Raw genomic sequence first — 21,818 nt, forward strand, 5'->3', positions numbered from 1 at the left:
GGGCTCAGGTCCATAATGCTGCCATCCTGATTGTGCTTTTATGGTGCCATCATTCATATGCATTCGTTTCTCGTTTATTGGCCTGTATCGGCATTTCTTTTATCTGCGGTGGATTCAATATTTTCCGTGGGTCTCAGAGGACAATGCTCCAGGCTCGTCTAAATCTATTGCTCATCATCAGCGGAACGTATTCAAAACATCCATCATAGATCGTGCTCCCATATTTGACTCTCACCCGCTTAATTCGTTAACCCTCGATTACGACGGATGATTAACAAAGTGACATCCGTGCAAAAACAAACATATCTGAGAAGGCTTCTCCCAGGCTGTTGTCATTAATTATTTAGCATACCTCCATATCGCCCTGGACTTCCACGAGAGACAAGACGAGACAAGACAAATATGGTGGTGCGGAGACACGGCATGAAATCTCGAGACTAACGCTTGATAATTAAAAGCTGATAAAGTGAACAATCCTTATTTAAACCCCCATTACATGGATTAGATAGAGCAGACAAAGGGTCCAATCGCTTCACACATTAATTTACAGTAGACACGCCAGAGGTGAATTGTTCTCATAACTTATGTGTAATTTGCATAACAGCAAAAACAATTCTTATACTCTGTAGTTGCAATTATAAATGAATATATAAATGAATAAATTCAGCCTGTAATAAACTGTGTGTGTAGAAAATAATCATATAACTTTTTTATTTCGGTATACAATACAGCTAGGCTATATGTTTTTTTCTTAGAAATACAGAAATTTTTTCAAAACTAACTATTAAATCACTTCATCTTAAACAGGGAGCACGTGAAGGTTGAGGATAGCCTGAGTCTGCATGTCTGTCAAGTCAGTTTATTCAATTTTTACCTACAAATATTTGGTGATTTCACTAGTAATTACAGATGTGGCTTGTATTCCTTTGGCCTGTCGGTCTAATGACCAATGTGTAACAGTAAAGTTATGGACAAGTAGTATGTTTCACTAACATGGAATGCATGTGTTTTGATTCTACAACTGCACAACTAAGTAACATGTAAGATAAGGGGCTAGACTTCAGTGTAACTGTTTCACCTAAACATTGACACTGGTCTTCAGAGACCAGTATACCACAGACTGTTGGTTAGCGGTTGTCTAACAACTCCCCTACCAACTGTGTGGAACTTCAGAGACCGGTATACCGGAGTCTGTTGGTTAGGGATTGTCTAGCATCTCCCCTACCAACTGAGTGGAACTTCGACAGATGGGATTTAAGGATTCTACAACGGTATAACAGAATCACAAAATAATACACGCCTTGTATAGTCAATGATGTGCTTTGTAGAGATTTTTCAAATTCAATTCAGGATGCAAAAATGCATTCATAAGAAATGTTTTATTCACAAATGATGGGTATTTAATACTGAGATGAAAACTGAGAACTGTAATTAATCTGACAGCTAGCGAAATAATTTGTCTGATGTCATTGGACTTAAAGTGAAAGCTGCTGACTAGCAGATGACCCTGTTAATAAGCAGAATCACAAAGTTTTTCTGGCTGATGAAGTTACAGACAGAAAAATACAGCAAGAGGGGCTGAAGTTGTAATTCTGTTTCTGTTAGGGTTCTATCTGTCAATTTATAACTCTCCCTCATAAAAAAATGCATAAGTACACAAAGCTATCTTTCTACACATTCATTTTCCAAAACGGCTTATCCAGTGTAAGGTTATGGCGAGCTGGAGGCTCTCCCATGAGGTACAGGGGCACAAGCAACCACACATCAAGGGCAATTTAGGCCCACAAATTAACATGAAACTCTGTGAAGAAAGGGCCTGAAACAGATCAACGCAGACACACGCAGACTCCACAAACACAGATGCTGAAGGTGTGATGTCACAGTGCAAGACACAATGTCATCCCTACATAGATAAATACAGCACATGTTTGGTTATAAAGTCAATGAGCAGGTTTGTGCTGAATAGAACTTTCAAGTATTTCAAAATAATCCTATACAGTTTCAAAATGAGACAACATAATTTACACCTGTAATTTTAATTTAAAGTTACAGGCGTCTTAAAGTCATATCAAAAACTGTCCCATTGTGTTTGATAGTATTTATGGGGGAAACAGTCTTCCCTGGTGCTGACAACAGGGGGCGAACTTGCTCACCGAGCCCTTCCTCAATTCACAAACCAGGATAATCTGTGCTCATATAAACCAGGCGAGCGCTGATAGGATTTGTATTCCCAACTGACTGCCGGATGGCAGGCTGGAGTGTAGGCTTATCCACATATCTGGGGTGCAAATAAGCTTTACATACAACTGTGCTCTCCTGGATGGAGATACTGCTCGTCTTACGCCCTTTATCCCAGGCCTAAGAAACAAAAAAAAAAGTCTTAGCACAAATTAGCTGCAGATTACCTAGACGGTAAAGTCAAACTACGACGACATGTGGGTCGTGGGTTCATGGCATTTCATGAGCCCAGCCAGTCAGTTACTTGGTGATGGGATGTCTCGTCAAAGCAAGCACTGATTACAAAACAATGGCCATTACATGGGTCCGGGAAGGGCAAAAGCCATAAGCCTCCTGGTCTTGCCATTACTCTTCCGTGGAAATTACTAATCCTGAACCAAAACAGTTCCTCAAGACATAAGGTTGATCTCAGAAATAGTTATGGCAATATTACGTCCTCTTTGTTAATTGCTATGTCTAAATCATCCCGTGCTTCTACCTCTGTGACAGCTGTCTCTGCAGAGCCTCTCTTCATTTCATGCTACAGTATTTCTGTCGCTGTCTCTTTATTGCAAAAGCTTTTATGGGCTCTGCGCTACATTGCTTAAAATTATGCAGTGTTGTCTCATCAAGACAATGTGTTTGGGTTTAAAGTGACGAGAAGTCTAGGGGTAGGGCTTGAAAACATCTCTCGGCCACTGTAAAAACTCCTACATGCATAGACTCCTACATGCAACCATCCACACAAACACCTCAATGATTTGATCTCCAACAGACACAGAGGTCACCTCCTTTTTTTGGCTCGTTCCGAAACCCCTTTAGTATTAATGATGCCCCGACGGCTTTCCAGCCGCCCTACCCCCCTCGAGATGGGTCAGACTCCAAGGCAGGATGGTTGGCTGGGCAGAGTGGTCATTATGTAGGCCGGAGACTCTCCACTGGTGAATGTGACCTAGCAGAGTGCCTCGTGCTCACGCACGATGGGGAGAGATTAAATGAGTAATTATTTCTGCACTCACACATGGCTGGGCATGGCTTGATGTTCGTGCCAGGGGTTCATTTGCATACAGACCAAGACCCATTACCTGCCGTTCACACACACAGCATGCCACGTGTGACGACAACAGTGACATTAAGTGACACTACCCTCAAGCATTACCAAAACACCCTAAATGCAATATTTGAGCTGAAGGCTGAAGTATGCGGCTATGGTCAGCTGTGCCCCTTGGTGCTCAGTAACTTCCTGCTGTGTTTTGTTTCTTTAAGAATATGCCAAAAACCTTCCTTAAGCACTTTTCTGGCTTACCACAGGGATGCATCACTGATTTTAATTACTTGCTGTACAAATGAACCCTTCTCCAAATCAGAAAAAACTTGAGTGATACTTGGTCAAGTGCCCCATTTAAATGTTTTTTTTTTTCTAAAAAAAAAAACGTACTTGAATAGGTTTTGCTCAACAATTTATCAGTGAATCGGTTGAACCAGTTGTCAAATCTAGAAGAATTGAACTTTTTGTACATCCACGCATTGCACAGGCCAAAGTCTTACATTCTAAAACTCTGAAAACAATCGACAAATTATCATATAAAAACTGGGCGTTTTTTTTATTCACTTAAGTTTGCATTTCATAGACTGTATGTACTTACTAAACTCATTCGACGCTGCTCTAAAAAGTAAACCAAGGGCACCATCTAGTGGGATGAGAAAATACAGCAAATGGTTCATGAGGCATCTTTAGGCCATCACTACTCCCGACTCTCAGCAGATGGTTCATGAGGCATCTTTAGGCCATCACTACTCCCGACTCTCAGCAAATGGTTCATGAGGCATCTTTAGGCCATCACTACTCCCGACTCTCAGCAAATGGTTCATGAGGCATCTTTAGGCCATCGCTACTCCCGACTCTCAGCAAATGGTTCATGAGGCATCTTTAGGCCATCCCTACTCCCGACTCTCAGCAAATGGTTCATGAGGCATCTTTAGGCCATCTCTACTCCCGACTCTCAGCAAATGGTTCATGAGGCATCTTTAGGCCATCACTACTCCCGACTCTCAGCAGATGGTTCATGAGGCATCTTTAGGCCATCACTACTCCCGACTCTCAGCAACTGATAAGGTAGCGTGTTCAGCACATTCAGTGGAAGCAGTTAACAGGCATTCATTGTGAAACCCATGGGAGAGGTTTATGATATAATTTATTCATGTATTATTATTTCTTATTTAAAATGTATATAATTTCATTATTGGCCATTTATATCACTGTTTTTGTTATTTAATTTGTTTGGGCTAAGTTTTGGAGTTGCATTTCCCTAACCCTATTGTTCCCATTGGATGTGTGTATTTTAGTATGTGGTTTTAGTGAATGCAAGGTTTTTGAGGAACGCATTAGTCGCGTTGTAGCAGGAATGACTGTATTCTGAACGCAAACGTGTACCTCCAGAGAGATCTGATTGTCTTATGGACGTGAGGCTACCCCTCCCACCCCAGGCCTCCAACCGGTTCCCTGTTGTCCTAACCTACACAATGAGTTCTCTTTTGGCTTCTTTCCGATGGTTACGGGGGACTCATCGAGTACGATAAAGATGTCTGTTGTGCATGAGCACAGGGTTGATTACGAAGCACACAAGGTTAAAATGGTGAATCAGACAGCCAGGTTTAATTAATGGAAGGTCTTGTGCATTAACACGCCATTTTTCATCCTCGTTGTTGGTGGATGACAACACCGGACTGTGACTAAACGCCTTTTCTCTTTATTAAAAAATAAATGCTATCATCACCATTGCATTTGCCCCACTCCTCTGCAGCCCTGTGTCTGTACTGGTTTTTTTTTTAGGGTTTCTCCTCTACATGACATGCCCCCCCCCCAGCCAGAGCCTGCAATTTGTCTCTTCCTGGATCACAATGCACTGACAGCATTTTCTAACCCAGTGTTGCTCAACCCAGTCCTTGAAGAGAACCAGACAGTCCACGTTTTTGCTCCCTCTCAAGAACACGGACCATCTGGGGGTCCCCAAGGTCCAGGTTCAGAAACACTGTTCTAACCTACAAAAAAATGCAAATTGCTGATGACCTCATTACACTCAACATTTGGAGAGGAACAAAGAGTATAAACAAGCCCAAACTTTTTTTTTCCTCTTTGCTGTAGAACAGTTTAACATACAGTGCCATAGCTCTGGGTAATTGATAGCTCATGGAAGCAAAAAAAGTCTAATGAAAATGTGAATAATTGATGCAGAGAGATTATTGTGGAGTGCAATATGTTTCACTCTGACTTTGAGGATCTATTTACACAAACTCAGCACTAAAACTGTAGATTAGTGCGACTCATTTGGTTTAACAGGTGACATAAAATTTCCAATGAATGCGTTCTATAAATCAAAACTGTACCTTATTGTGTGTCTTATTCACAGCAACTCTGTCTGTATGAACCTGGTTAACAAGCTTGCCATTATTCAGCTGAACATGGTGTCTAAGCTCTGCTGACCATTCAATGGCCCATAAGTTATTTAATCCTCCATTCCTATAGTCTGTTGTACACTAAGGTCACTGAATTATATATAAAAGAAAACTACTGTAGTATCCACAATAGCAATAGTAATAATACTATGAGCAATTCACAGATAAAGATTGAGGTGAGATGATTGCCAGATAGAAAATGCTAGATGCATCTTCCAGGCAAAGAGATTAGATTTAATTTTAAAGCCATTTACCTGGTTTTACTTCCTGAAATACTGTAACTAGGTATCTGCGTTATGAGCATATTATTCTACCTTACATATTAATTTATAATATTATAGCTGTCTCAGTGAACATATATATATAGTCATTTAGGCATTTATTTAATATTCATAAATTCCATTAGATGAAATTAAACTTGGATTCCTGAAGTAAGATACTATGTATTTCACAGTAATGTAAAACAGTCAATAACTAAATATAAAATGTAATTTGGATGTATGACTGCATTAACACTTTGTCAAGTCTCCCTATAGCTCTTTAATGGGGATGGGAAAGCACTGCAAACTAATTAAATTGACCCTATCACATAAAGATTTCTCTCCTCATCAGAGGGCAGTATTTCAATGATATATATTTTTTAAATCCCATTTTGAAGTTAGAGAATAGGTGCCCTCTTAAAATCTCTATCTCATATATGGCCTTTTGTATGCCATTGAAGCTGACTTACTGTGAGTGACAATGAACTTTTCCAGTACCCAGAATATGAATAGATAAGGGATGTTAATATAATAAATGGATTTTAAATATATATATATATATATATATATATATATATATATATATATATATATATATATATATATATATATATATATATCATAGGCTAATAATGTTCCATCTAGACCTCAGCAGCCTCCAACACAGTTGTGTTTTAATTGCTGAGTGATGACTGGGTCACAGTGAGCATGGACCACGGGACATGGGACAGGGGACAGATATGCTTATCCATCCGGTGCCACTTGTTAGTCCCCATCCAATGTCCGCCAGGTCACATGGCTATGGGACAGCCAGCTCGGCTCAAGGGGAAAGCCCTGTGACATAACCCCTGTGACATAACCCCTTTGGGTGATGGATGCTTGACTTCCAGTGATCCCCCCTTTGCAGTAAAAACATGAAGTTAGGAAAGGGGCAGAAGGATGAGCTGCTCGGAAGTAAATGCCTTTGAAAGACCAATGAAAAGTTCTTGATAATTTGGGGATTGAATGAAAGTTTTTGAACTGGCAGAAATGGTTCTTGGACCTGGATTTACATAAATAAAAGGAAGACACATATTTATGTCCAGGGGAAATAAGGATCAGATGGGAGGAATGTGACACGAGGCTGACACCCTCAGCCCCAGCCCCCCCCCCCCCCCCCCCCCCAGCCTGGACAATGAGCAGAACAGCACTGGGCTGGCAGCTCAGTAGATGTTACATAACATTTCCGGTAATAAAATATAAAATATATGCTTCAGGATTATTTTGGTACGTGAAACACAGGAGCAGATGCTGGAAAAGAAAACACTGTTAAATATTTGTGTGTAATCATTTTTATGTAATAATAAACTGCTCCTTTTTGAATACAGTACACAGTACAATATATTTTCCATTCATCCATCCATCCATCCATTATCTGCCACTTATCCAGTGCCGGGTCGTGGTGGCAGCAGTCTACCAGGGATGCCCAGACCTCCCTCTCCCCAGCCACCCACTCCAGCTCCTCTGGGGGGATACCAAGGTGTTCCCAGGACAGCTGAGACATATAATCTCTCCAGCGTGTCCTGGGTCTGCCCCGGGGCTTCCCTGTTGGACACCTCCCCAGGGAGCTGTCCAGGAGGCATCCTAGATAGATGCCCAAACCACCTCAAAGGGGTCTTTTCGATGCAGAGGGGCAGCTGCTCTACATTGAGCCCTTCCAGGATGCATAAGCTCCTCACCCTATCTGTACAGCTGAGCACAGACACCATATGGTAGAAACTCATTTATGCCATTTTTATCCACGATCTCATTCTTTCGGTTGCTACCCAACGCTCATGACCATAGGTGAGGGTAGGAACGTAGATTGACTAGTGAATTAAAAGCTTTGCCTTCTGGCTCAGCTCCCTCTTTACCACAACGGAACGGTATAGCATCTGCATTACTGCCAATGTTGCACTGATATGTCTGTCGATCTCCCACTCCCTTCTTCCCTCACTCGTGAATAAGACCCCGAGGTACTTAAACACCTCTGCTTGTGATAGTAACTCATCTCCCACCAGGAGAGGACAATCCACCGTTTTCGGGTTGAGAAACATGGCCTCAGATTTGGAGGTGCTGATCCCCATTCCATCCACCTCACCACCATCAGTGGATGCTGCAGGTCACAGCCTGGGAACGACAACAGGACCACGTCATCTGCAAAAAGCAAAGACGTGATCCTGAGGCCCCTGATCCGGACCCCTCCACCCCTTGGTTATGCCTAGAAATTCCGTCTATAAAAATTATGAACAGAATAATTCACAAGGGGCAGCCCTGGCAGAGTCCAACACCCACCTGGAACGAGTCTGACTTACTGTTGGCAATGAGAACCAAGCCCCCCCCCCATACGACTCCCCAAGGGACCAAATTGTATGCAACTCCCATGAACCTTCCAGTATCCTTGTGAGGGTGAAAAGCTGGCCAGTGTTCTTCAGTCAGGACGAGATCCGCATTGTTCCTCCTGGATCCGAGGCTCGACCAATGGACGGACCCTCCTCTCCAGTACCCCAGTATAGACCTTCCCAGGGAGCATGAAGAGTGTGATCCCCCTGAAGTTGGAACACACCTCTGGTGACCTTTCTTAAAGATTAGGGCCACTACCCTGGTCTGTCAATCCAAAGGCACTGTCCCCAGCGTCCATGCAATGTTGAAGAGGCATGTCAGCCAAGACAGCCCAACAACTCAGGGTGAATCTCATCCAGCCCTGGAGCTTTACCACCAAAGACTTTTTTGACTACTTTAGTGACCTCAGCCCTAGAGATGGACAAGTTCCCCTCTGAGTCTTCCAGCTCTATTTCCTCCAGGGAAGGCATATCAGTGGGATTCAGGAGGTCCTTGAAATATTCTCTCGACCGCTTGACTATATCCTACAGGGCCCCTGAAGGGACCTGTGCAAAAAAAAATGGTCTTACTTTCACGTGCGCATGTGAAACATCTTGTGCGCACACGAAAGCAAGTCGTGCCTACGCGAAAGTAAGAGCATTTTATTGTTTTGCACAGGTCCCTTCAGGGGTTCCGTAATATCCCTATTTGAGATCAACAGTTCTCATTCCATGCTATAAACAGCATGGATAAACAGTCGCCCGACAGTTTGCCAGAACCTTTTTGAGGCTGACTGAAAGGCCTTCTCCATGGCCTCACCAAACTCCTCTCACACCCGAGTTTTTGTGTCAGCAACTGCCAAAGCCTCCTTCTACAGCCTGACAGCTTCCTTTACCCCAGGTGTCCACCACTGGATTTGGGGATTGCCACTGCGACTGGCACCAACAACCTTATGGCAACAGCTTTGCACCGCCTCCTCAGCAATGGAGTCCCGGGCCATGGCCCATTCAGGCTCAATGCCCCCTGACTCCCTCAGGATGCAAGAGAAGTTCTGCCGGATGTGTGAGTTGAAGATCTCCCAGACATGTGTCTCTGCCAGACGCTCCCAGCATACCCTCACTATGCGTTTGGGTTGACCAGGTCTATCCGGCATCTTCCTCTGCCATCAGAATCAACTCAACACCAGGTGGTGATCAGTTGGCAGCTCAGCTCCTTTCATAATCGAGTGTTCAAAACATCGGACATAGATCTGACAATACGATTACAAAATTGATCATCAAGCTGCAGCCTAGGGTGCTCTGGTGCCAGGTGCACTTACAAACACATTTATGTTCTAACATAGTGTTTGTTATGGACAAACTGTGGTTAGCACAGTCCATTGATTGGTCACCGCTCAGATTTTGATCGGGCAGGCCATTCCTTCCAATCACAGCCTTCCAGGTTTCATTGTCATTACCCACATGAGTGTTATAGTCCTCCAGCAGAATAATGGGGTCAAAAGAAGGAGCACCTTCCAGCATCCCCTCCAAGGCTTCCAAGAAGGCCAGCTACTCTAAACTGGTGTTCAGTGCATACACCCAGACAACAGTCAGAGCCCTTCCCCCGAGTTGAAAGGAGGTGACTCCCCCGGGTGAACTCCAACACCCTGGCACCGAACCAGGCAGGTATAAGTAGACCCATCCCTGCCTGGTGCCTCTCCAGAGTGGAATAGAGTCCAGCCCCTCTCCAGGAGTTTGGCTTCAGAGCTCAAGCCAAGTGTTGTGGTGAGCCTGACTATATCTAGTTGGTATCTCTCTACCTCCCGCAACAGCTCAGGCTCCTTTCCTACCAGAGACGCTACATTCAATGTATCTAGAGCCACTTTTGGTAGCTGACAATCGGTCCGCCAAGGTCCCTGCCGTCAACAACCACCCGATCTACACTGCACCTGACCCCCATGGCTCTCCCTGCAGGTGATGGGCCCACAGGAGGATGGACCCATGTTATTCCTTCAGGCTTTGTCCAGCCGCCAGGCCACTTGGGTGCTCACCTTCAACCCCCCCCCCCCCCCAAATCCCTGGCTCCAGGGCAAGGCCCCAGTCTCCCCAGTCCAGGCGGAGTAACAGACAACATAGCTACTAGGACCACAGAGGCACGCAAACCACTCCACCACAATAAGGTAGCCATGTAGTTTGAGGGTACAACGTAAACTCTTCTTTTGGGCATGCTGTACAGTTGCACCTTTGATGTTGATATTTAACCCTTTTAGTCTGTTAAATACCTTTGTTTAGTATCTGCTGGATGGCTACTGTGCTGTTACACTGTGCAATACTACACAACCTATTAATACAATATTTACATGTATACACAATGTAATGAAGTATACTGAGTAATGAATCATAAGGTGCGTGCCCACATGCATGAAGAATGCAGTATCCAGGCACGCTGGGGATGAGTGGCCTTTCCAGCAAATCATATTACTGGCAGCTCTGTTGACCTTGAGCGTGTCATGAGATAAGATTGAAAGATTTCATTTAAGTCAATGACAACCCAATGGGGTCTTCAGGCAGGTTATTTTTCTATTCACTAGCTCTGGACAGTAACCCAATGCTATTAGGCTCAAATCAGCTACATACTGTACTTATTGAAGTTGGCTCCTAGTGCTGATTAGATTAAACTGTGTCACTGAGCAAATTAAATACAGAAACCAATTATTTTACCTCTCCATATCTGTATCTAGGTAATACACAGGAGAGATCAGCTGGTCCTCATCTTTACATATGTTTGATTTCTGTTTCTTCCAGTGAGGATGGCATAACCTATATAAAACAGGGGTAATCTTGGCAATACAACAACACAATCAACTTAGTACCGGTGTCAAAACTAGCACGCTTCCACCAAATGTACGTTTAGGCTTTCTTTTTCCAGCTGGCTTTTTGATCGTGAGTCTTTCCCAGTTACAGAAAAGCCAGCCAGCTCATCTGAATTCCAAGGAGCGTGGAGTCCGATCGGCTGTGAAGTTCACACGAGGAGTCCCACATCTCCCCGATTCTAAATCGAGTTCGGATCCCAGAGCTACTGTTCTTGTAAGGCTTTGCTCAGAATGAAACGATCCTTTGCCGCGAACACATTCGGCACCGGATCCTTCCCGCCTTCCCCGTATTTGTATATACATTCCTCAGGCGTCTCATTTCACCCCGTGTTTTGCCCGAGGCGGAACATGCACATCAACAACCAATCAGAGCGCAGAGAATTCGGGCGGCATAAAAGGCAGAAGAGCAGTGTTTGTATTGTGCTTTCATCCCATGGCCATATGTGTGATACACTCACACACACACACACATACACACACAATCAAGCCTTCCCAATTAATTGATCCCCCTGCTTTTTCCCTTAATCTTTAGGTTTAGGCTAGACTGAATTTAAAGGAAGACACTAAAAACTATGACAGATGAAGGAAAAAGGAGAATCAAATAAAAGGAAAGAAACACAATCAGCGCTCAGTGCAGGAGCAGATGCCTGTGTGTGATGCGGCAGAACGCCAGCATATACATTCAGGATGGAAAGTGGCCAGCACATATACTCAGGATGGAAAGTGGCTAGCATATACACTCAAGATGGAAAGTGGCCATCATATACACTCAGGATGGAAAGTGGCCAGCACTCCTTACCCCTATTCTTCTTATATAAGGATTAATATGGTCGCTATCAGGACACTGTACCCAAACAAAAACTGGCCAATTTAGCCCACGGGGTAACCTGCAGACATACCTCCCGGCTGGGTTGTCCGCGGTCCTCAAATGCTCATCCTGGCAGTTTTATTTCCCTCTCCCTTTAATGCGATGACAACTGCCTGCTGAAGTGATAAGGAAACCCCATTTAAATGCATATCTGTGAGAAATTCCCGTGGCCAATTGACGGCCATTGGGTGACAAGTGAGAATAAAGTCTGTCCGTTGGATGACCAGGGCCCTAAAGGCTAATTTAAACACTGTAAACTCACTTGAGTATGTCCTTCAAATGCCTTATATTTCATAGACAAGCTCCGTTGAGAGCTCTGTCTGTCATAAGCTTTGCATAGTTGAAATGGGGTCATGTTTTAAGTCGGAGACACGCGGTATTGCAATATTTTGTAGGGTTCTTAATGCCCATTGATAATCAGAGGATTATTTGCAGGTCTTTTTCCTAGATTCCTGCGTTTGTAGTTGCGTAATGTGCTGGTCGCTCTCATAGAAGCCAGGAAAGTGGCTTTGGATATACAGCAGACAGCTGTCCGGCTGACGGACCGTGTGATTGGTCGGAATACTTCACCGCTCTCAGAGAGTCTGCTTTATATTAAACGGGAAGCTATTTTACTCTGCAGTAAATAATCGCTGCTCACGGTCAAGACGTCGCTCACTCCCCAGCCCTCCCCTGCCTGCGTTTCTGACCTTCAGGTCGCTGCAGGCGTGCGTTCAGGATCCGCAGCGACTCCCGGCATGCGGATCTGTACGCAGCGCTCCGCTTTCCGCTCGGAAATCTAATTACAGTGACACGGCCGAGATCCTCAATCCAAACCGAAAATAAATTGAAAACAAACAAATACACGGGAAACATTAAGCAAGAATAAATAGCAGGTGAAGGTGGCATGCTGAATTATGAATACAAATGGATTTATGCAGAATGAATTAATGTAGGCCAAAAAAAAAGTTTTTACAGATAAAAGCACAGTAACTGTATGGTCGAACTTTGGCCTCCGTTAAACTAGAAGGCACCATTTCCCACCAGATAATCCCCTCCTCCCCCCCCCCCACACACACACACACACACATACACAGTCCGAGAGCGCATGCTCGCATGCTCGACGTGTCATTGCCATGACCCTAGGCGAGGTTGCAAATTACCATACCCCTGATTGGATAAGTGGCCGAGGATGGATTGATACTGATACTGAATGGCTCTCGCCTTGCACTTATCAGTGAAGAGCATGTTTGAAATGGATAAATCCTCATTCCGTTGATATGCAGAGTTTCACAAATATTGCATGGAGGACTTTGTGAAAGTGCATTTTGCCGGGCAAGGATGAGGAGGGAGATCTGCAGATAGAAGCGTGCATAATTCAAAACTCGGCGCTCTCGTCAACCTGATACTGAAAATACTCAGTTCAAGCTGCCACTAACTTAAAGTGACCCGACCTCACAAAAGGATTTTCTGGAACCTTCTATCATAAGCCTCCTAGCTGGCTGCATGGAGAAAAAAAAAACATGGCCAGAGTTGTCATAGACGGAAATGTATGGAAGCAGTCTGTTGGGATGATGGGTAGTTAGGGTTTGGGCTCCGTGCCCATATCCAGTAGGTCATGAGTTCAAATCCCATGGCCTGTAGAATTATCCACTTCTTCTCCACACTTTTGTCGCTGTCCAATCGAAAAGTGCATGAGAAACAAAGTCTTAGAGTTTATGTGTCATACCAAAACATAACCTTGACTATTTTAGGGCTGATTTATGAAATATAGCGCATATTAATAAAACTGGTTTCTCTAGATGAAATATGTCAAGACTATTTACAAAGGTGTCAGAGCTTATGAAAGATTTTATTAAGGCAATATTTTGTATTTATACAGTCCTATAAAGCCATGTCTGAATAAACACAATGAATATAGTGCCTTTCTTGTAAATAGATATGCTTCAATAACTATGGGTATATTTTGCTTTTTGTGTATTTGTGTAGCTGCTGTGTAAATGAATATTTGTATTCCAGGGGTGGCCACAGATTCTTAGGAGTCTGTGGGGTGTCAGATCTACCCACTTTCTCAATGGGAATGAATGGGAGTGAAGTGTAACATTTCTGTGTATTTACATACCATATATGTGGTAATGCTGTTAGCTTGTCTGAGTACTGAGTACTGTTGAGATCAGAAAGCTTTGTATTTCAATTGACAGTATAATGCCCTTGCAAGAGGTCCACTATTTACTTCAGCCTTATTCCTTATTCGGTTTCTGTGAAAGATTGCATAAACAGGGCCAGCTGCTGTTACACACCCAGTAAGTGAATTTCTGCTGCTTTTAAAGTGAAGCTCAGATTCTCTTTGATTACCAGTAAAAGTATTAGTTCAATAAATGATGGGTTGACGTGATATAAACCCTGTCCAGGGGACATCCTATGAGGTGAATGGGACCCAGGCTCAGCCTGGCCTATAGGCGACATAGGCAGTCACCTAGGGCACCATTTGATTAGGTGGTGCAAAAAAGCAGGTGAAAAAAGTAACTTGGGGTTGGATTCCATGACATTACAGTTATTCACACTGGTTTTAAGCCCTTAGCAGAATGTCATCTGGTGTCAGGACACCGAGGGCCTGTCCTGATGGGACCATTAGCCACCCACGGCAAATGTCTTGGTCAGTAAATATAAAACAATGAAAACATAAAATAAATAACCCCCATTGTCATCATAGTAACAACACAGAACATCATTTTCCCTGAAGAACAAATTAGAACCTTAAATTTCATTAAATTACAAATTTACACTGAAATACTACCAACAGAAAAACAAAGTCCAGACACACAGGAAGTAGAACAGCAGGAAGTAACAATTGACTTGGGATGCCTACAGTTGAGTCCATTCATCCGTTTCCAATAATTGTTTATCCAGTCAGGGCCACGGTGATCTGGGAATCTCTCCCAGGAGATGGATGGTGAGCTAACAGCGATCATAGCTTGTTGGTCCATGAGGACTCACGCTTTAACAGGCTGATAGGGAGCAGATCCCAACACTGAAACAGAACTTCCTTAAATGGCCATAAGACGGCTCTGCATACACAAACCAGAGCCTGATTTGGTCCATGAAGCTGGGGGATGATCCGCCACTGACACCTCAACAAATCAAAACCAAAAATATCCTTATTCTTATTCAGAAAGCTGCCATCACATTTCGATTTCTTCATTTTTAATCAACAATTTCTTACATAGAGCACATAAATTAAAATATGAACCCCTGTCTAGTGTCTGTGAAATCAGAACCAAAGTTAATTTGTGTGTGTGCTTCCCTGGAGGTACATTTTCACATTAATTGGCTATGTCAGGGAGACGTTTATCTGTTCACTTATTGTCATCTATGCTTGTGAGAAGTATATTTACGTTCATTATGGTAGTCTTAAATAGCTGGGGAACTTCAGCTGCATGTGTATCTGAATTTGCCTTGTGAAACTACCTTAGTGACATCTAGAAACCAGAAATGATTCTAAAATAACTTGCATTTATCGATAACGCGTTTCAGTGGTATAAGACAAAATGTAGGAAACCTCAGTTAGTGTATAAACAAGAAGTTAGTGTATAAAGTGTCTTGGCGCTAAATTAGCAACAGAAAGTGCATTGTGTGTTGCCGTAATCTCACAAGAGCTATGGGGCTGCACACATGATGGACACTGATCACTTTATTGTTAACTCTTGCATCCCAAGAGTCCACCAATTTTGCCTGGTCAAAAAAATGGCTGGCAATCTGAGACATCAGCCCAAGGTAGCTTTGTGCTGCTGAGGTTTCGTTCTTAAACACAAAGTGGCCAAGATATGTTTAACCTGTTACTGTCTTTCTCTCTCAACAGCTCTCTCAGGAATTAAGAAATATCGGTAACGTTACGTAAAGAACTCATGTATAATGCATTATAGATACCCTCATAATGCATTATAATGCATTCATAAAGTATTATAAACATGGCTATAACTATTTATAAAAAGGCAAAAGACATTATTGTCATGTCTATTATGCATCATGGATGCTCTGTGAAGCGCTGATCTATTATGCACTATAAATACCTTCATAATGCATTATGATGGCTTATACTGACCATTATAATGCATTATGAAGTTATCTATAGTGCATTATTCATGACTGCTTTAAGTAAAGTGTTACCAAAATATCTTCTTAACAGCCATTATCGACTAAAAAAGGCATTAATGCAAATGAAAGAGCTTCTCCCTCTATTAAATCTCAAGAAACCCCTTTCGAAATGTTATGAAAATGTCAGTTTGTTCGGTGCTGCAATCTCCCACTGGGGTCTTACAGACATGGTGTTTGTCTGGCTATATACACCTCCATAATTCTCAGCATGATTGACCTGCGTTAGCTAAAGCTTGTGTTTCAGGTGACACCTCATCACAGAGCATGAAAGGCACGGAAGATTAAGAGCTATATTTTGTTACAAATGTAAAAAATGAGAAAATGTAGGTGATACTCGGACCAGCTGTGGTTTGACCTAACCCCAATAACTACTCCAGCCTTCGGGGCCAGCGCTGGTTGCTTCTGAAAAAATATAGTCTGCAAAAGTTATGACATTAAAGATATTTTTGCCTCATCTGTTAAGGTTTTTCTTCTCACGACAAACTCAAAGTCCACTCATAACACAGAAACCCTGATCTAGGAACTATGGTCTCATGTGAAAAGGGTAAAATGTTGATTATGTAGCTGTTCCTGCTTCAGAAGCATATTCCCCCATCTCCTGTTTCTCCATACGGCCATGTGGAAGCGTTAATATGCACACTGTTCATTGACTCTTGAGCAGTACCAACTAGCTATGTGCTACCCCTACGTCACAGTTAAATATCAGTCCCTCCATACTCCATACCACTTGGCCAGTAGAGGGCTGCAGTGAGCTTGGAGCATAGCCTCAGAAACGCAGGGCACAAGGCAGGAAACTCCCGGGAGGACAAACCGGCCCATCGCAGAGCACCAGCTCACATGCAACCACAAACTATAGGCAATAGTCACCGAAACCACATGCTACGCAGAACGCAGGGAGAACACACAAACTCCACGCAAAGAACTGGAGAAATAACCAATCCCTTAACGCTAAAGGGTTAGCCACTGTTTCACTGCGCCACAATACAGCTAAACAGGCAAACACGTAATTCGCACATCATCTACAAACATCCTATTGTAGCAAAAAGCAATATAAGCTTCATTATCCTGTTTGGTGGCCCTACAGAACAAAACACCGCACTGGAAAAGCGATTAAGAGAGAAACGTAATAAAGGCAAGACTTGATCTAGCTACAAATCTCCGAAGTGCTTGCGACCTTTCTTTGGCCAAAGGGAATTTAATAAAGTCTAAATCCATAAGCTGGAGGCGCTGTGGAGTTGCATGCCGCACCCCCGCACTCTACGACAGCTTCCAGTTAGACGCAGCGCATAATGCAATCGCCCATTAAGCAGCACAGGAAGCTTCCAGGAGGAGCCGCACCTGAGGCAGAGGCGGCAACGGATGTGGCGGCGTTTCCCGGGAAATCGGCGGCGCGGCCAGAGAGACGGGCGAGCGCATCAGCGTGAGCAGACAACGCCGAGACAGGCCCCCGCTAACAGGGGGGCTCTTCTGGAGAGCCCCTCCCCCCGACCCCCACACACAATGGGCTCCTCTTTACCGGATTATTCACACGCGGCAGCACAAAAGTGGAAACGCTGGGGCCTCCGTTCAGCAGCTTAGAGCCGTTTTGCCGGGATAAGCTTTCCCTCAGTGGGGGGGGGAGGGGGAGTTGCTGGACGGGGGGGGGGGGGCATTTTATTTCCACTACGAAGCCCTGTCTTCAACAGGACCATCTCACTCTACTGCCTGGGGGGCCCTAGTACCCCACACTGCTGCCAAGAACGCAAGCTCAGTCCTCACCGAAACGCACCACAAGCGTCGAAGGGGAGGGTATTTTAAGCCTGCCTTTCAGTCCACTGCCGCAGAGACACACAGAACCCCTGCAACTGCCATCTCTCCTCCGAAACGGTTTATTAAAAAGGATTTTGGGGTGGGATGGAGGGGTGAGGAGGGGGTGGCTACCAGAACAATACAAATGTAGAGCATGGAGACCAATGTGTCTCACAGCTGTTTAAAAAAGTGGTCCAACGGGCCGCTGTGACCTACTGCTGCAGACACAGACTCATCTCCCCGTGGGAAGTAAAAACTTGTTTTTTTTTTTTTTCTTCCTCCCTGAATGTGTTCGGGAGCCACTTAAGGTGTCCAAGCGCCAGGATGGCAAACCAGCACATCCATCAGTCACGCCCTCAAGTTGGTCCTGCTTCCACCACGAGCCAGACCCCTCCTATTTCCATAAAATGATCCCTCTGCTTCACAGCTGACGGCTCTCCCAGCTTTAACTTTGCGGCAGAATGCAGCGGAACGTGCTGGAAACGAAAGCCAAGAACCCCGGAAAACAATGGACTCCGAATCCGTCGACCTGTGAGGAAACTTCTGTGATTCAGTTCATAATCAATATGAATCAAAATTACATTTCTCACCCCAGCCCAGTATGTGGAGGGTTTGCATGTTGTCCTTATCGTTTTTGGGTCCAAAATGTCCCACATTGTTAAATGAAACTATCTATAAAATTCCCATAGGCCATGATTTTCTGTGTGATTGTGTCCGTAGAGCTGGACTGGCATCCCATCCGGGGTGTCCCTCTTATGTGTTGTGTTTCCTGGCATATGCAAGATGAATGGATCGGTATCACATGTCCTTTTTGCACAAAAACCCTCACAAAACCCAATAAGATGAAGTCAAGAAGAAGGACAGTGGACCATCCACACACTATAGAGCCTACTGTCCTTATACAGTACAGACTGTTTATCCACAAAGGAGCAGAGATGAAGAGATCTATTCACTATAAGCGCTAAAGGATGAAGATGGAAAAAAAGATGCAGCCAGATGAAAGGAGAAAGTTATCCTCAAAGCCTGGCGGACAAGTGGTTATTTCTCATATATCAAAAACACTATATTTAGCTTCTTAGGTAACGTTTTTATCCGAAGGAAATTGTTTTGCCCGTTTTACATCTCACTGAAGTAATTTAGGTTAAGCCTATTTTTCAAGTGTGGCGGAAATGCCTCCTGAGACAAGAATTAGAAATGTCTGAATTATTAGGGTCTTTAAGCACTACGCCACCTGCCGTATGCCGCGCTTTGGGCTTACCTACAGGATTTCCCGTGACAGGAATCCAAAAGCTGACCAGAGGAAAAAGGGACAAAAGCGAGGACAGCATACAATTGGGCCTCCTGAAACGTAAATGTAAATGTAGGTGTGCCAGTCGGGGGGGGTCGGGCCATAGTCCAGTTTTCACTGATGTAGTCTGGGACCCCGCCAGTCACACAGTCCTGCAAGACGTTTATAGAACTTCCACCAGCTAACGGCTTCATCTACTGCCAGGGGGAACAATCAATATGTTACTTTGGGCCTGGCATCCTTGCCTGAACCATTATGTGAAGCGAAGTCTGACGCAGTTAATTAACCTTGACTGTCACCAGTGTGCTTCTAGGACACGGCTGATCGCCAGGGGAGTAAAAAAAATGTTTCATTTGTCAAAAGCAATTGCTTTTGTATATCATATGAATAGCAGGTGCTGTATATACGTAGAGTTTTTTTTTTTACTCACCTGTCTGAATGACACTAACTCTCCAGCTGCTACTACCAAAAAAATAATTGTATCGATTGTGTATTTTTCAGGGAAAAGCCCTAAGTGAAATTAAAATGCGGTCTATCGTGCATCTCACTGACCTTCTCGTATGTGGTGTCAGAAATGCAGCTTGCTGTATGTTTTCTCTATACGACGGTGTGAAGCAGAGATTTGTGAGATTGCACCCTTAAAAGCTGCACACTTCACAGCCTGTGTAGGAAAAACACATCAAGCGGCAAGTTGACTGCAGCATGGCGCTAGACGGCAGCCCGCGTCATAGCCGAAGCGAAAATCTTACCAGCAATACCCACAAATGTTACATCATTTTCCGTGAACCTCCGTCTGCACGTGTACAGTGCGAAGCGCTTACAAAAAGAATATTGGTGAAATACAAGAGAGTAGAGCGCAGAAATCGACATGTACGTATTTAAACTAATAGGTCTGAAAGGGGTGTTAGCGTTTTGGCTCTAATTATATTTGCATCTATTATAAAAAAGCAAAACTTTTCACCTTTCGCTGAGACAGCCTTTATAATTTTGGGTATCTGTGCATAAAGGGAGACACATCGGTACTTGCACTGTCTAGACTTTAAATTACTATTTTTAAACCATTCAACGGAATAAATGCAAATCACCAGCTGTCTATAAAATAGACCTAGATGTATATAAAAATGTCTTTCCATGCGACATATCTTACGCCCCTTTCACGCAGGTCCCCTAAGCATGAAGACGCCGGGCGGTGGCCGCGCCGGAATGGATAGCGAAGTACTCCGAGACGGCAGTAGGGGTGGGGGAGGCTCAGGATCGCCGGATAACCGGATCGCTCACCCCCTTCGAGTCCAAAATTAGGATGGCGGCAGGCAAAATTATATTTATTGCAACTGCGAGTGTTATTTGGTCTGGGAGAGTAGTTGTTCACACGTTGCGTTAACACCGCCTCATCAAATATAACGCGATAAAGCGTTTTCACTTGTTATGCAAGTGCAGCGCTTTATCTGTTTTATTTAACGGCCAGCGGCTTGAATGTGTCAATTATTTAGATTTATTCCCTAAAGCCCTTCCGTACAATAGCGATGGACGTGGTTTTATATTGCGTGCATGAACAACTTGCGCACTTTAAATGACTTGTTTATTGCCGGAAAATTGATCGGTAAAATAATTTTCTTAAAAGCGTAGGTGCGAGCCAAAATGCAAGGATGTAAGTATACAGAAGTGCCACAGGTCACCCTTGGTAGCGCGTTACTCCACAAATCTTTCCGAGCAACGTCTGAGGAAAGCTTATACTACTACGACCCCAAGATGCAGGCTGCTGCAAATACCACATTCGGGACAGTGCACCAAATATAACGCGTTCACAATGAAATGTATATCCACAAAAGAGCAAAGTAAAGAAGTCTGTTGGTATTCACCAACTTCATATTATCACTTTGCATTTCCGGATACGTGCAGTCAACTATACAGATTTAAACCGGATTTGTACAGATAAATTGGTATCGGCTTATAAATCGTAACGTGTATATTCATCTTGTAATCGCCGGCGTGTTTTATATTCAGCAAATCAATGATTACGCAGCAATTTAAAGTTATTTCACGTCGAAAGACGTAATTTCGCGTTTAAGTTCCGGGTATATCATATTAAATGTTTTGTCAGCACAGAACGCCAACGGTCCTGAATACTGACAATCAATGGGCAAATATATCTCTGAATGCGATGCACACGATGCCATCACGCCTCTAGGAAGGACCATAGTCCGTGTCCTCTAGTCGCGTTTAAGCGTCAATTTACCACTTATGCGCCTTCAAGTCAGAAACGCATATTTAGTAAATCGCTGGAAAGCGTCGTATATGGACCGTTCATTTGATTTACATACAAAATGACAAGGTCACTGTCGTTTTCAATCGTTTCGTTGAACTACTCAAAAGAAACTAAAACTTTGCAATAATATTATACATGCTGACGACGTAAACGTGCGCTTTTATCTGTAGCTTGGAATGGGCGTGAAAATAAAACAAACAAATACGCGCCTCGAAGGCACAAACTTACATACCTGGGGTGGAAAACTTAATAATGCATGATGACATAAAAACTGTCCTGTCAGAACATTGTAATACCTCTGAGATATGACATAAAAACTGACAACAGGCGCATGCAACGTGCCACGATCG

At 43.7% G+C, this 21,818-nt stretch overlaps 1 protein-coding gene across 1 annotated transcript in view; it reads right to left on the reverse strand.

Annotated features, from left to right (window-relative positions):
- The window catches only part of LOC111851372 (cell adhesion molecule 2), a 228,815-nt gene that overhangs the window by 206,496 nt on the left and 501 nt on the right, over positions 1 to 21,818 (reverse strand). The window lies entirely within an intron of this gene.

This window comes from Paramormyrops kingsleyae, chromosome 17 (genome assembly GCF_048594095.1).
Source record: "Paramormyrops kingsleyae isolate MSU_618 chromosome 17, PKINGS_0.4, whole genome shotgun sequence".
Taxonomy (NCBI): domain Eukaryota; kingdom Metazoa; phylum Chordata; class Actinopteri; order Osteoglossiformes; family Mormyridae; genus Paramormyrops; species Paramormyrops kingsleyae.